The sequence below is a fragment of the Palaemon carinicauda genome, chromosome 36 (assembly GCF_036898095.1).
Source record: "Palaemon carinicauda isolate YSFRI2023 chromosome 36, ASM3689809v2, whole genome shotgun sequence".
In the NCBI taxonomy this organism is placed as follows: domain Eukaryota; kingdom Metazoa; phylum Arthropoda; class Malacostraca; order Decapoda; family Palaemonidae; genus Palaemon; species Palaemon carinicauda.
This window is the reverse complement of record NC_090760.1, coordinates 68907199-68922385: the sequence shown is the minus strand read 5'-3', so window position 1 is coordinate 68922385 and position 15187 is coordinate 68907199. Positions and strand designations below refer to the sequence as shown.

At 34.5% G+C, this 15187-nt stretch overlaps 1 protein-coding gene across 3 annotated transcripts in view; it reads left to right on the top strand.

The window, feature by feature from the left end:
* Positions 1 to 15187, top strand: part of LOC137628880 (uncharacterized) — a 403929-nt gene that overhangs the window by 340981 nt on the left and 47761 nt on the right. The window contains exon 1 of one of the 3 annotated variants that reach the window (XM_068360130.1): positions 12399 to 12535. The exons of 1 other annotated variant lie outside the window; for it this stretch is intronic. The gene's annotated coding sequence lies outside the window, so the exon portion shown is untranslated. Of the gene's footprint in view, positions 1 to 12398; positions 12559 to 15187 lie in introns of those variants that run through there. One more of the 3 variants, XM_068360131.1, reaches the window with a different exon arrangement.

Sequence of the window (15187 nt, the reverse complement as noted above, 5' to 3'; positions counted from 1 at the left end):
CATCAAAAGAAAATCATCATCAATCATTTTTAAAATAATGCAATTGCATAAGTTTATCATCAATATATGTTTAGGAAAAACTTCCTGTTCCCTTCAAATAATTCAACACAATATTGAAACATATTATTTTTCTTAATTCTTGATAATGGAATATTTAACCCTTAATTCACTGGGTACGTAAGGCAAAATTAATAATGTCTTCTGTGTTCAACTGTGCAATCAATTAGGAAATGCCTTCACCTTTAACTTCTATTCAACTCATTTTTTTTTTCATTACCTATGACCTCAAAATCTTGGTCTTATTGATGTAAACACAAAAATCATTTCTTCAATGCAATGCAATAAATGGCAGAAAATAAATGTTCAAACATACATAACATCAATTCAAATCAATCAAAATATTTCTGCAACAAAAAATATAATTATGTGTCATGCACATTATAACTCATTAAGAGTATTACTCATTTGTAATCAGTATCAATAAACATTTGTAAAACATCATTATGGTACCTTATTTACTCATCAATATTATCATGATAAATCATTGTTAATTAATGGCATCAAAAGAAATATTTCTCACCTTCTTCATAAAAATAATGAGTAAAAATAAAAAACTCAAACATATCAATGTCTTAAATCATCAAACATCATAATCATTTCATAATAAAGAAACATATTCAATACATAACAAAATCATGTTTATAAATTTGAATCTTATTTGCACCTTGTCTGCGTATTATTTTTATCTCAAGAACTTCAATTCTCAACTATATATATATTGCATTCAGAAGGATATTCATAAAATTCAAGTGACAGGAACTTACATTTCAATGTTAAAACTTTTCTTTAAAGAAATCAATTGCAGACTGTCTCAATTAAACACCTTATTTATCCTTTCTTCAAGGATTCATCTACTACACAGGCATAAAAATCAATTCGTGTGTTTCCACACACACTCTTTTTTCTTTAACTCCAAAATGAAAGGTTTAATTATTGTAATTCATCATATGTACTTAATTGTTCACTATTACCTGCATAATTATTATGGGTCTAAAATATCCCTTTGAGACATTCAACTTCAAAGTTCATTATTGGTGCACATCTTATCTTTTAATCACTTAAATCTTTCTTTCTTCATAACCATTTAAGTTAACTTAATCATCATCAAAACATAATAAAATTCATTGTATACATGCATGTTTATCATTGTTACACGTGTTACACCCAAAAAAATTATCAATCAATGCATCGCCTATAAAATGCAGTAATAATTCTTTTGCTCTAATGGCATCATTATTTATTCAAACTTTCAAACAAAATCAATACATTTGTAAATATGCAATCACCTATGGGTTCATATTTCACCTGTCTTCATTACCCATAACTTTATCAAAAACTTTTCATCTTAGTTTGCAACTCAATATTCTCTGTGGTCCCTTAATTAATTGTTTGGAGACATTTATGATTTGGACCTTCTTTGTTGATTACGGAATACATATTCAAATTCTAGGATAACACACTTTACATAATTAAAAGATTTCACTCATTTGTTACCCTCAATATTTGTATGAGTGCCCAGATATTTTTATTTCATTTCCCAAGGAGTTTAGTAGTCTTTCTTAAATCTACCTAACAAAAAAAAAATCTGTTTCCCATATACCGAGTTATTTCAAAGTAAATTTGTTCTCTTTAAGTAATTGTTATTAGTCTTCTATGTTGGTCTATATATAGTTCGCAGGACATCCTCAACCCCTTGCTATTATTTTATTTGCCCCCCTTTCTCTATTTGAACTTGACTTATCATGGCTTATTTCACCCTTCTTACTACAAGAAAAATATTGCACAGTTTTCATTAATCTCTAATAAATTCGGGTGCATTTCCCAAAAGAATTTCTATAGACACGAATGTCTAGTTATTTATCCTGGTCTCAAATTATTCTGTTACAGACTCATCAACCCTTCTTTGTTAAATCAAATTCTATTTAGACCAGTATGTTATTATCATTTGGCAAGTTCTGGGAACAGAGTCCCTGGTAGTCCGTTGGTACCACCACTATGGGATTGAGAAAATGCAATCGTAATTTCTAAAGGATTCTTACCCTTATATGACCTTTACACTTCTTATATGTAGGCTTTAATTTTACGATCTCAAACATCTATCTTAGGTCAAAAATTTATTTCATCATTAAATGCAGTCTTTGATTACTGGATGTCCTACTAACTTGAGCATGAGTTTTTGTTAGTATTTTGTTAGTATGTCAGGAATTTCTATTCATGAACAAGCATTTCTCCCTATTCTTTGTATGTATTCCTTTAAGCAATATGCCATCCTGTTATATGATTCCTATTTTTGGGAGTAATTCATTTACATCATTCCTATTAACCTTTGGTTTCTCTTGTTCTATTTTAATTCTTCCTATTTCTAGGTCTCCTGCCTGACAACTGAAACAAAATATTGGTAGTTATATTTCCTTTTAACATCTTCCTGTCCTTTTAAATAATCCTTCTTTTATCATCATAAACCTACCAATAAAGTGATTTATCCTGGACAAACATCCAGTACTTTAAGGCTCCTAAGATTCCTTTTATTCTTTCATCCACAATAGTCCTTCTTGGACTGTAAAATCAATCATTCTTATGAGCAATAAGCACATATACTCTATGCCCTAAACAAATTTTTAAACTTCTCTAGACCATTATTTGGATAATCTATCGTACTCGGTTATTTTCATTTAATTTAAGACTACTCTTATGATACATTACCCTTCTTCGGGTTTTACCTTTTTAATGAGACATTTCATTTTATATTTATGAGGCTTCACACATTATTTTTATAACTCCTGGTTAAGAGATCGGGTTAAGGTAATGTAGGATCAAAATTCATTTCTCTTCATTATTTATAGCCTTCTATTTCCTTTGCACACTACATATTTTAGGTTAACTTTATTTTAAGGCTTGGGTAATTTAACAAATACTGCTTATTATCCCTAAGATCCTATCATTCCTAAAAAAAATCTTTTACATCTGTCAATCTTAGTGGAGCAGGATTTCCACTTTAACCCTTATTTCTCTACATATCTTAAATCTATCTACTCTGTTTACTTACCCTATTCAAATTTAGGGATGGGTCACTCTTTAATCTGGCTCTTTATCCTGCTATTCTCCCTATTCTAGACTAGTTCTATTATTCTTATGGCTCTATATTCTTACTAAACTTAGTAACATCATTCTATAGGCTTATTCTTTCTGTCTCCAAATTTAGATCATCATTCTGTCAATAGTTAGAGGAGCTGAGTGAGCCCGTCGACTTCACTCTAATTTCTAACATTCTTCAAAATGCTAATAGCCGTGAATGGCTTGTATTCTTTGACCATGGTACTTACAATATTTTACTCCTCAATAATCGAGCCAAACATTATTTATTATCGGGATAGACATGTCATTTATATTCTACTTATGATGATCTACTAGTCTAACTTCTATCCTCATTGGGTAATATATCTCGGGAGATTTATAAGGAGTCTTATTGATTCATTTTAACACTCACCGTGTTCGTTATGGGGCGTTGGTTGATAGGTAATATTTCATGATTCATACCGGTATTTAAAAAGTTTTAATAAGTTTTTGACAGTTTCTCTGGGCAGGTTCTGGCGCCGATGTTTCTATTCTTTTCTGCCTAACCTATCGCCTGCAATAGCTAATCTCTGCCTATTTCTCATCTATCCCTATTTCTATGCTCCTTATGGTAAATTTTTGCCCCTTTCTGATTACCTAACTGTAATCTCTACTCCTTTATTTTAGAAGTCATTACCCGCCATTCAGATGAGTTATTTTATCCGGAGTAGTATTAATTAATTAGTGTGCTTGTATTTTCCTTCATCTGAACTGCATTATTGTCTCTTTTGACAGACTCTGGCATCCTATTTTTAGTTAACCTATCTTCTTTATCTCTGCGGGTTATTTTTATTTAGGCATCATTATGACTTCTCTAGCTAAATTCTAGCTTTTTATATTTTCAGTACTGATCAGACTTTATTTATTTAATAGCATCATAGCTCATTTATTATTCATATGCCTATATCTTCATCTTAAATCTTTGTGCCTAACAACAACATATTACATATTTCCTTTAATTCTATAAGCCTATAGCTTCAATTGCCTATGACATTTATTTCTTGGAATTCCCTCTTATTTAGGCTATTCTATTTTATTCACTGTATTTCTGTCGACATTCTATTTTATTTATATGGCGCCTGTCACATATTGACAAGGAGTATATCTATTCTTGGCTACTCTTCCTATTTCTCCTTGTCTTTTTAATCTATTTCCATTTCCCTTTCTTAGTCTGGAGTCTGTTTCTCCTGTCAAATTCGTCTTATACAAAGTGGCCAGTTTTGTAAAAGACTTGTCTTTGACAAGTAGAATCATACCCTGACTATCTAATTTTTTTCTTTTCTTTATTTTAAGCCTGCACTTCTCACAAACAAAATTCTTACTTCATCATTGTATCGTTTTTGAACGATATCTTAAGGCTCTATTGGGAAATGTTACAAAAAATTACATCTTTATTCATCATTTGGCACATTTTGGCATTTAATTCTCTACCTAACCTGACGGTTCATACCCCTTGATTTTTACTTGTTTGCATTTCATTTCTGCATATCATTTTATTTTCACCCTTAAAATTTGGAAGCAGGTATTTCTCAATATTCTATCACTGTATTGCATCCTAGTATATCAACTATATTTGCCAGAGTCTCCATAAGATAAAATAGTCACTTGCAACGTGGATGTACCTCCGCTACATATGCCTATCTTTCCTATATAAAATTTTTCGTCTTCCTGACTTCCTTTCTATCCGGCTAATTATTTTTAATTCTTTTCTTTTCACTACTTGGAGGATTTGTATTTCACTTTCTTTGTGCCGGAGGGCTTTCTGAGAAGTGTCTTTGTTTAATTTCATGATGGGGTTCTTTATCTCTGTGCCTGCCTTTCTCCCTGTATGTTTTCCCTTTTTCATTATTTTGCCTAATTTCTATCCCCTTTTTATGTAATCTTTCCCTAGACCTAAATGTGTCATCTTTATTTCTTTAAACTGTCTTCGACCTAAATTTCTGCCCATTATTCTATTTAACTCTAGGGTAATTTTTGCGCCTCGTTCCAGTCTGCTGTTCGAACTTCCCTGCATCTATTTAAATTACTCAAAATTTCTCTGGTAGGTTTTTGTGGCTATTAGTCCCTTAGGATTTTTCTTCCTGATTTCCTATCATTTTGCTATTTTCCCTTTTCTTTTTGTAAAACTCATATCTAGGATGCTATTTTTCACATTTTTTTTTTTAATGCCTCATTTATTTCTATATATAGGGAATTATCATTAGCAATAAACTTACCTTTAGCAAAGGAATCCTGTTCCTTTTACTGTTGCTACGTGATCCTCCATTTGTGTGGCAAATTCATTTACCGAGCCACCCTCATATTTTACCTATAGGAACTTTTGTAGATTTGTTAACCTGTCTGTCTCTTTGACTGATCGCCATAATTGCCTACATTATTTTTGAAACTCACTCAGATTTGCTGCATTTTTAAATTACTTACCATTCAAGGTTATGTGAGCATCACTTACATTTGTATACACGGTTAACATAGCCTGTTTAATTCTGCTGTCTCATTGTTTATTCTCAGACTAACTATTCTACTTTCAATATCAGCTAACCACTTACATACGGTATATTTCTCTAACCTTCTTTTATCTTGGTTATTCCTACCTATATTTCCACAAAACTGTGTTAATTTCCCTACTGAATTCATGTTAGCGGGGTTAGTAATTTTTGTTAATTCTTCAAACTCACTTTTTTATGGGACGTTGCTCGTTTGTATTTTTCACCTACTTGCGTAATTCTAAATCATACTTGACTTTTATATATTCTTTGGGCTAACATCATTACCATCACTAAAAAAAATCATAATACATCTTATTTTACACAAGAAAAAATACAAAGTAATTCATGCATCATTCAAGAAACCCTAGCGAATAAAAAAAAATTCCTATTCTTAAACGAGAGACAAGTATTTTTCACTTTTAAACTGAGAGACTTATTTAAGAGAGAGATTCTTTTACTCACATTTCTTCTTTCTTGTCCTTTTGTTTTCATCTTCTTCGCTTAGGTAATGGTTTCTTGTGTTTAGACTCTTGCTTCGTCTCACGTCCTCGGTACTTTTTCATCTTGATGTTTATTCTGCAAAGGTGTACAACTGGTATCTGGAAGAATTTAGTCATTAATATATGCACTGAAAAATATCATCACGGCATTTTATCCATTTAAGCTGCCACCATTTGTAATGCTTTATTGGGCATTTTCCTTTTCTTTCATTAAGCACCACTTTAATATTATTTTAATTAAATAAATGTATCTCTTCAATCCTTTTAGTGCAAAAATATTATTTAATTCTAGACCCTCAGGAAAGTGGGTGATGGTAAAATGCCGTATAGTTCCTTAACTTTACTTCTGGAACTTTGATGTACATTAGCTTTACAGTAATCTTCCTCATGGGTTTAAATACAGACTGGAACAATATATATTCTTGATGATTGGAGGCTGCAACCGTAGACTTCTGCTACCACTTACGCATTCGGGATGCGAAACACTTGACTTCTATTTATGCGGTTTGGGGATCGCTTCTTCATAGCTGTGTCTTCTCATGGACTCGCTTCTTGGTAATTTCTCCTTCATCGAAGATAATCTCGTACCTCCCTGTTGAAAGGTAATTTGTTGGCAGTTAGGGAACTCGGTCCCTTCGTTGTCCGTCTTAGTAAATATCTTGTTGTTAACTTGACGTTTCGTTAGTGCAGCCAACTGTGCACCAGAGGTAAGGCCTCCCCCATGACGGGGGGGGGGAGAGGGAGAAGGGACAACCGTTTAACGCGGTTACTTGTAGGGAAGAGCCGGTTCCTCGATGCGCTTGTTGCTTAAGTATCCCAGAACAAGGGCGTTGTAATTGCGTCACGTCATGTGACTCTTCTTGTGTTCTATTGGTCCCTTCTTCTGACGTAATGGTAACGTCATACATATGTCACTTCCGATTTCTCGGCAAGGTAACCGACGCGCATTCCAATTGCGTTGTTTTGGCCAATTTATCGCTTATGTCAGCACTTTTCACAAACAGTGCCTCTCAACTACCACCTCACTCTAATTTTATTTTTCTCGTCTCTCTCTCTCTCTCTCTCTCTCTCTCTCTCTCTCTCTCTCTCTCTCTCTCTATTTCAATGTCTCTCTATCGTTTAACTAACGAATAAAACTCATAAAATACTTGATCAAATAGACATATCACCTTTTCAGTATGAAATATTTTCCTTTACATGACATATATATATATATATATACTGTATACAGTATATATATGTGTGTGTGTGTGCGTGTGTGTGTGTGTGTGATAAAATGACTTACAAAAGGCCCCGTAGAAAGTATGGTTCCCCTTCAGCACAGAGCCTGAAAAGTAGCCCTCCAGTTAGTAGATCTACTTTACTTTAAGTGCTGCTTTTCTGGTCCTATACAGCAGGGGAACCTTACTTTCGACAGGACCTTCCGCAAGTCATTTTATCATATGCATTCCAAGGCATTCGGTATTTCACGTCAATTCTACCATTGCTTACCGAGAGTGACCTACGGTCTAAGCGCTATATGTCAAGTGGGCGTGGCTAATTATGTCATTTATGAAATTTCAGTTCGTTAAAAGTGTAAGCAACTATTTTAAGGTCCCTGTATCTGATTCAAATTATTATTATTATTATTATTATTATTATTATTATTATTACTTGCTAAGCTACAATCCTAGTTGGAAAAGCAAGATGTTATACGCCCAGGGACCCCAACAGGGAAAATAGCCCAGTGAGGAAAGGAAACAAGGAAAAATAATATATTTTAAGAAAAATAACATTTGAATAAATATTTCCTATATAAACTTGGAAAACTTTAACAAAAAAATGAAGAGAAACGAGATAGAATAGTGTGCCCGAGTGTACCCTCAAGCAAGAAAACTCTAACCCAAGACAGTGGAAGACCATGGTACAGAGGCTATGGCACTACCCAAGACTAGAGAACAGTGGTTTGATTTCGGAGTGTCTTTCTCCTAGAAGAGCTGCTTACCGTAGCTAAAGAGTCTCTTCTACTCTTACCAAGAGGAAAGTAGCCACTGAACAATTACATTGCAGTAGTTAACCCCTTGGGTGAAGAGGAATTGTTTGGTAATCTCAGTGTTGTCAGGTGTATGAGGACAGAGGAGAATCTGTAAAGAATAGGCCAGACTAATGTACCAGAAGATGATGATGATATTATTCAAAGTCTGAAGCTTAAGAACCAGTGGCTAAAGAGACACATTGTAGAAAATGACTATCATAATGCAAGAGAATTCAAGAATGGATAAACACAAACACTATATTATAAAATGTACACCTAAGATACGTAAACAATTATATGAAAATAGAGATAAACTTAGTACCACATATAGAATATATCATGTTTACGACCATTACATGCCCTACCAGTGTTACAAATGCCAGGAATTTGGGCATAGTGCAGCAAATTGTAAGAATAAACAGTCGTGCCCCAAGTGCGCAGGAGAACATAAAGCGGGTTATTGCAGTATTGTTGAAGTTAAATGCATAAATTGTGTGAGAAAGAACTATGATGACACAAAACATAAATCCTATGATAGATTAAACTGCGAAGTTTATAAACAAGAAATAACAAGAGCCAGAAACAATACTGACCATGGCTTCGATTAAGAAAAAATATTATGTAATCTAATAAATATACAAACCATTGGCAATAAAATTCATATCATTAAGGAAGTCGTAAGTGATCAAGATGTGGATATTGACTTATTAAGAAATCATATAAAGTTACAGTAAGAAATCATCTCATTGCTAATTCATTTGAATATATGAATATTAAAATTTTATCTAGAAATGTAACTCTACAAATAACTAGTTTTACTCTATAGACCACCGAGCAAAAGCAAAAGAATGTTTCTAGATGAATTTGATAACTTACTAGATACATTGAACGACAATCGGAATATAGTTATATGTGGTGATTTCAACCTACATCTTGATAACAGATTAGACCCATATGTCAATGAATTTAGAGAATGGATTGACAACCACGACCTTGAAAACATAGTGTCTGAACCAACAGCTCAGTCTAATCATATAGTAGATCTAGTTATAGTAAACAAAAACAACATCATACTAAATATGGAGATTGAACCTGACTGCTCTATATCCCCAATGCATAAGTTAATGTCTTTTGAAATAGATGTTAAAAAAATAATGCAATACAGAAGGAAATCACATACAGAATTAAGACTAACTTTGATCCAAAAGAGTTCATTGAACAAAGCCTAGAGGATATAAAAGGGATAACATCAGTCTGTAACTGTGAAGAGAAGCACACTCTCGTAGAGAGACAATCCTGTATAAACTGCATTACTGATAGAAGTAAAACTATACTTGCAACTAATTATAATAATAGGTGCCCGGAAATAACAAAAATAATCACAATTAAAGAAAAGTCGAACTGGTTTGATAATGAATTACACGAAGAAAAAAAAAGTACAAGAAAAGTGGAGGATAAATGGAAAAGAAATAAAAATAATGAAAACTGGCAACATTACAAAGCAGCTAGAAATCGCTACAATTACCTTATCTTAGTTAAGAAAAAAAGGCCTATTATAAAAAAGTGTGCAATGAAAATGACCCACGGAAAATACATAAGAACCTAAAGAAAATATTAGATCTAAAGACAGAAATAGTATTGCCTGACATAACTAATGATCCTAAATGCCTAGCAAATGATTTTATTGATTATTTTGAAGAAAAAATAAATCAAATCTTATCCAGTTTTTGCAACATCGGCACAACGCAACGAAGGAATATATCAGCAACAGGTGTAAGTAAGCTAAGGGTATTCAAAGAGTTAAGTCAGAGTGATTATATGAGAATAATAAAGAAAGTAAAAAAACCTACTGCAGAAATGATCATTTCCAATTAATGATGTAAAAGATGCAGAAAATTTCACCAGACTACAAGAGACCTACCGAAACATGGTAAATATGAGTCTAACACAAGCAGTTTTCCCTGATTGTGAAAAAGTTGCATGTATCAAGCCTGTGTATAAAGGAAAAAGTGATGCAGACAATTTAAGTTCATATAGCCCAATATCAAATCTGTCATATTTTTCGAAAATTTTTGAAACTGCTGTACACGAACAAACCTGGAAACATCTGAAAAAATCTAATGCCATACCCCATGATCAATCTGCATACAGAGAAAATTACTCCACAGAAACAACAGTGTTAGCGATTGAAAATGACATAACAGAAATTATAACAAATGGCAAGTGTTGCATTCTTGTGATGCTTGATCTAAGTGCAGCATTTGATACTGTAGAACATACATATCTGATGGAAGACCTTAAAGCTGTGGGCATCGTAGAACGAGCATATGACTGGTTTGTGAGTTATCTTGAAAACCACAAAGTTAAAGTAGTAATATCAAATGTTGAATCTGAGACAAGAAAACTAACCAAAGGGGTTCCTCAATTCAGTGTACTAGGTCCTCTCCTGTTTGAAATTTACACGATTGAACTGGCAAATATACTTGAAACTCACAGAGTTAAGTTTAAAATATACGCTGATGATACACAATTCTATTTCCAAGTAGCATCAGTTGATGAAGCTAAAAAAAAAGATACATGAAATGATGAATGACATTAAGGCTTGGATGTTAACAAAAAAGCACAAACTCAATGAAGATAAAAGTGAATGTATTATCTTTGGAAATGAAAAAGATATAAAAAGAATCGAATGCTTCCAAAGAATTGAAATAGGTCAATCGATCATTGACCTAAAGAAATCTGTCAGAAATCTTGGAGTAATCATGGATGGTAGACTGACAATGAATGAACATATAAATAATATGGTAAGAAATTGTAACTAGCATATTAGAAACATAGCATTTATTAGTAAATACTTAAATGAAAAATCTATGGCCATACTCATTAATCACCACATATCTTCAAGAATTGATTACTGCAACTCACTGTTCTATGGCTTACCAAATTATCAGCTGAAGAAAATTCAGAGAGTACAAAACAGAGCCGCTAGATTAATAAAAGGACTACACAATAGGGATAGAATTACCCCTCCACTAATTAGATTACACTGGCTGCCGGTAAAGGCGATAATCGAACACAGGCTATTACTAACGTTTAAGATACTGAACCAAAATGAACTAAAGTATCCAAAAGAATGCCTGAAAAAAATAGAACTAGAAACAAATGTTACCATAAGACACATGAGTGACAAACATAGACTATCTGAACCAAGAACAGATAGTAAATTTGGTGAAAGGGCTTTTAGCTACTGTGCGCCTAGACATTATAGTAAACTGCCAACTGAAATGAAGGACCTAAAGGGCGCAATTGAATTTGAGATGAAACTAAAGACTATTTTTCACAAGATGATATGATTTGGAAGAAGCTACAATCAAAGAACTGTATAAGTTATAATGAAAATGTTTCGTTAGATGATTGATATGGACCCGCCCGAGAAGTAGTTCACTCGACTTCAGTGGAGGGTTGGATTTAAACCCAAAACAAGTAATAAGTAAGTATGTGCAGGCAAAGGGAAAGTGAACCGTAACTAGAGAGAAGGATCCAATGTAGTACTGTCTGGCCAGTCAAAGGACCCAATAACTCTCTAGCGGCAGTGCCCTGGCCAACCTACTACTTATAAAATCTAAGCTTATATAAAAACTCTTGTAGGTCCTGTGGGGCATAGGAATTTCCATGTGTGATATGACCAGGAAAACATTCCTCAAAGTAAATAAGCAAGTAATTGATACACATTTATATATATATATATATATATATATATATATATATATATATATATATATATATATATATATATATATATATATATATATATATATATAAAGTTATTATGCAACACATGGAAACCTGCTGCTATTACCGAAATGAGTGTAGCCTACTCATAGCATTTTGAAGTTGAAAAAACTGACACGACGCATATATTAATTTCAGAAACATTTTTTTTTCAATACAGAGAATTTCTATTGAGATATTTCGTCCAGAACATAAAAATCAAAATAAACATAATTAAAAACACAGGATTTCTGTTTCATTGTTTTAACTGAAGCGAACGGACCCTAAACCCAATGCCTGATAATTTTAAAACAGTAACATAATTCATATTCATGTTTTGTAAATACACTTAAAAAATATATAGAAATACAATAACATTTACCTCATATCATTATAATGCCAAACAATTAAATGAACCTTGAAAAAAATACAGGTTTCCATCTATTTCGGTATGTTAGGATGTCTGCATACTTTCAAGACTTCTGATTGGTCAGCCCATACAAACCGTCCTCTCATTGGCTGGTTGGATCCCTCTGGCAGAAGACTATCGAGATACGCGGCCATGTTGTAAAATTGTAAACAAACCTCAGGTGAGAGAGACTTCTAAGGACAGGTATACGCAAAATGAGCATTGCTACCTTATGGCGTTTTAATTAATTTGCAATCAAAGTGTTTTAGTATGTGGTTTTTGTCATTCGTTATGGTTAGAAGAATAATTTTAGTTCGGTTTTAGCTGAGAATTTAGGACTACTTCCATTCTGTCTAGGGTTTGATCGGACTAGGTTCATAATTACAATGTTTTGATTGAAGAATCACATTTTAAAACGGAAACAAACATGAAAACACCACCGAACCTAGCTTAGGAGCCATATACCTGCCTACCTGTGACCCTCACTCAGACTGCTATATCCTTGGAACCTCTGTATATCATCGGCTAGTTCCTCCTTTATACATACATACATATACCCAGGCACTTCCCCCAATTTTGGGGGTTAGCCGACATCAACAAAGAAACAAAAACAAAAAGGGGACCTCTACTCTCTACGTTCCTCCAAGCCTAACAAGGGACTCAACCGAGTTTAGCTGGTACTGCTAGGGTGTCACAGCCCACCCTCCCACATTATCCACCACAGATGAAGCTTCATAATGCTGAATCCCCTACTGCTGTTACCTCCGCGGTCATCTAAGGCATCGGAGGCAGCAGCAGGGCCTACCGGAACTGCGTCACAATCGCTCGCCATTCATTCCTATTTCTAGCATGCTCTCTTGCCTTGCTTACATCTATCCTCCTATCACCCAGAGCTTCCTTGACTCCATCCATCCACCCAAACCTTGGCCTTCCTCTCGTACTTCTCCCATCAACTCTTGCATTCATCACCTTCTTTAGCAGACAGCCATTTTCCATTCTCTCAACAAGGCCAAACCACCTCAACACATTCATATCCACTCTAGCTGCTAACTCATTTCTTACACCCGTTCTCACCCTCACCACTTCGTTCCTAACCCTATCTACTTGAGATACACCAGCCATACTCCTTAGACACTTCATCTCAAACACATTCAATTTCTATCTCTCCGTCACTTTCATTTCTGTCTCTCCGTCACTTTCATTCCCCACAACTCCGATCCATACATCACAGTTGGTACAATCACTTTCTCATATAGAACTCTCTTTACATTCATGCCCAACCCTCTATTTTTTACTACTCCCTTAACTGCCCCCAACACTTTGCAACCTTCATTCACTCTCTGACGTACATCTGCTTCCACTCCACCATTTGCTGCAACAACAGACCCCAAGTACTTAAACTGATCCACCTCCTCAAGTAACTCTCCATTCAACATGACATTCAACCTTGCACCACCTTCCCTTCTCGTACATCTCATAACCTTACTCTTACCCACATTAACTCTCAACTTCCTTCTCTCACACACTCTTCCAAATTCTGTCACTAATCGTCCAAGCTTCTCTTCTGTGTCTGCAACCAGTACAGTATCATCCGCAAACAAAAACTGATTTACCTCCCATTCATGGTCATTCTCGTCTACCAGTTTTAATCCTCGTCCAAGCACTCGAGCATTCACCTCTCTCACCACTCCATCAACATACAAGTTAAACAACCACGGCGACATCACACATCCCTGTCTCAGCCCCACTCTCACCGGAAACCAATCACTCACTTCATTTCCTATCCTAATACATGCTTTACTACCTTTGTAGAAACTTTTCAGTGCTTGCAACAACCTTCCACCAACTCCATATAACCTCATCACATTCCACATTGCTTCCTTATCAACTCTATCATACGCTTTCTCCAGATCCATAAACGCAACATACACCTCCTTACCTTTTGCTAAATATTTCTCGCATATCTCCTAACTGTAAAAATCTGATTCATACAACCCCTACCTCTTCTAAAACCACCCTGTATTTCTAAGATTGCATTCTCTGTTTTATCCTTGATCCTATTAATCATTACTCTACCATACACTTTTCCAACTACGCTTAACAAACTAATGCCTCTTGAATTACAATACTCATGCACATCTCACTTACCCTTATATAGTGGTACAATACATGCACAAACCCAATCTACTGGTACCATTGCCAACACAAAACACATATTAAACAATCTCACCAACCATTCAAGTACAGTCACACCCCCCTCCTTCAACATCTCAGCTCTCACACCATCCATACCAGATGCTTTTCCTCCTTTTTACCTAGTAAATAGGAATTTTCGGGGTGTATGTAACATATCGGCCATCTGTATGTATTATAACCAACTAGGATAAGCCCGTGTAAGGGGGGTGTTACCCCCCATTAGGCAAGTAGGTAAGGACACGGCTTGTAGGTTAGGATAGGGCGGAAAGTTTAGGTTAGTTTTTAATCCTGGCCGCTGATATGCAAAGGCTCCGAATTTTCTTCCCATTTTATAGTCCGTTTTCCTGTTAAACCAGTACACAAGAACATCACCTAATCTAAACTTCCTCCACCCAACCCCAGTTTGATGTCGCGACTGCATGGTGGATCAAAAACCATTAGATTTCTAAAATAAAAAAAAATCCCCGTTCTTAGACGGTGTAACAGGTTTTTGGTTTATTTGCTGTTGAAGTGAGGGTCAAATTCAGTGAACACTATTTACTACAGGAAAAACAATTTTTTTTCTGTTCAAAATGTTGTTTTGTTGCTTATACTCCCCCCACCCAATCTAACCCCCCCCCACTAACCTAAACTTCCC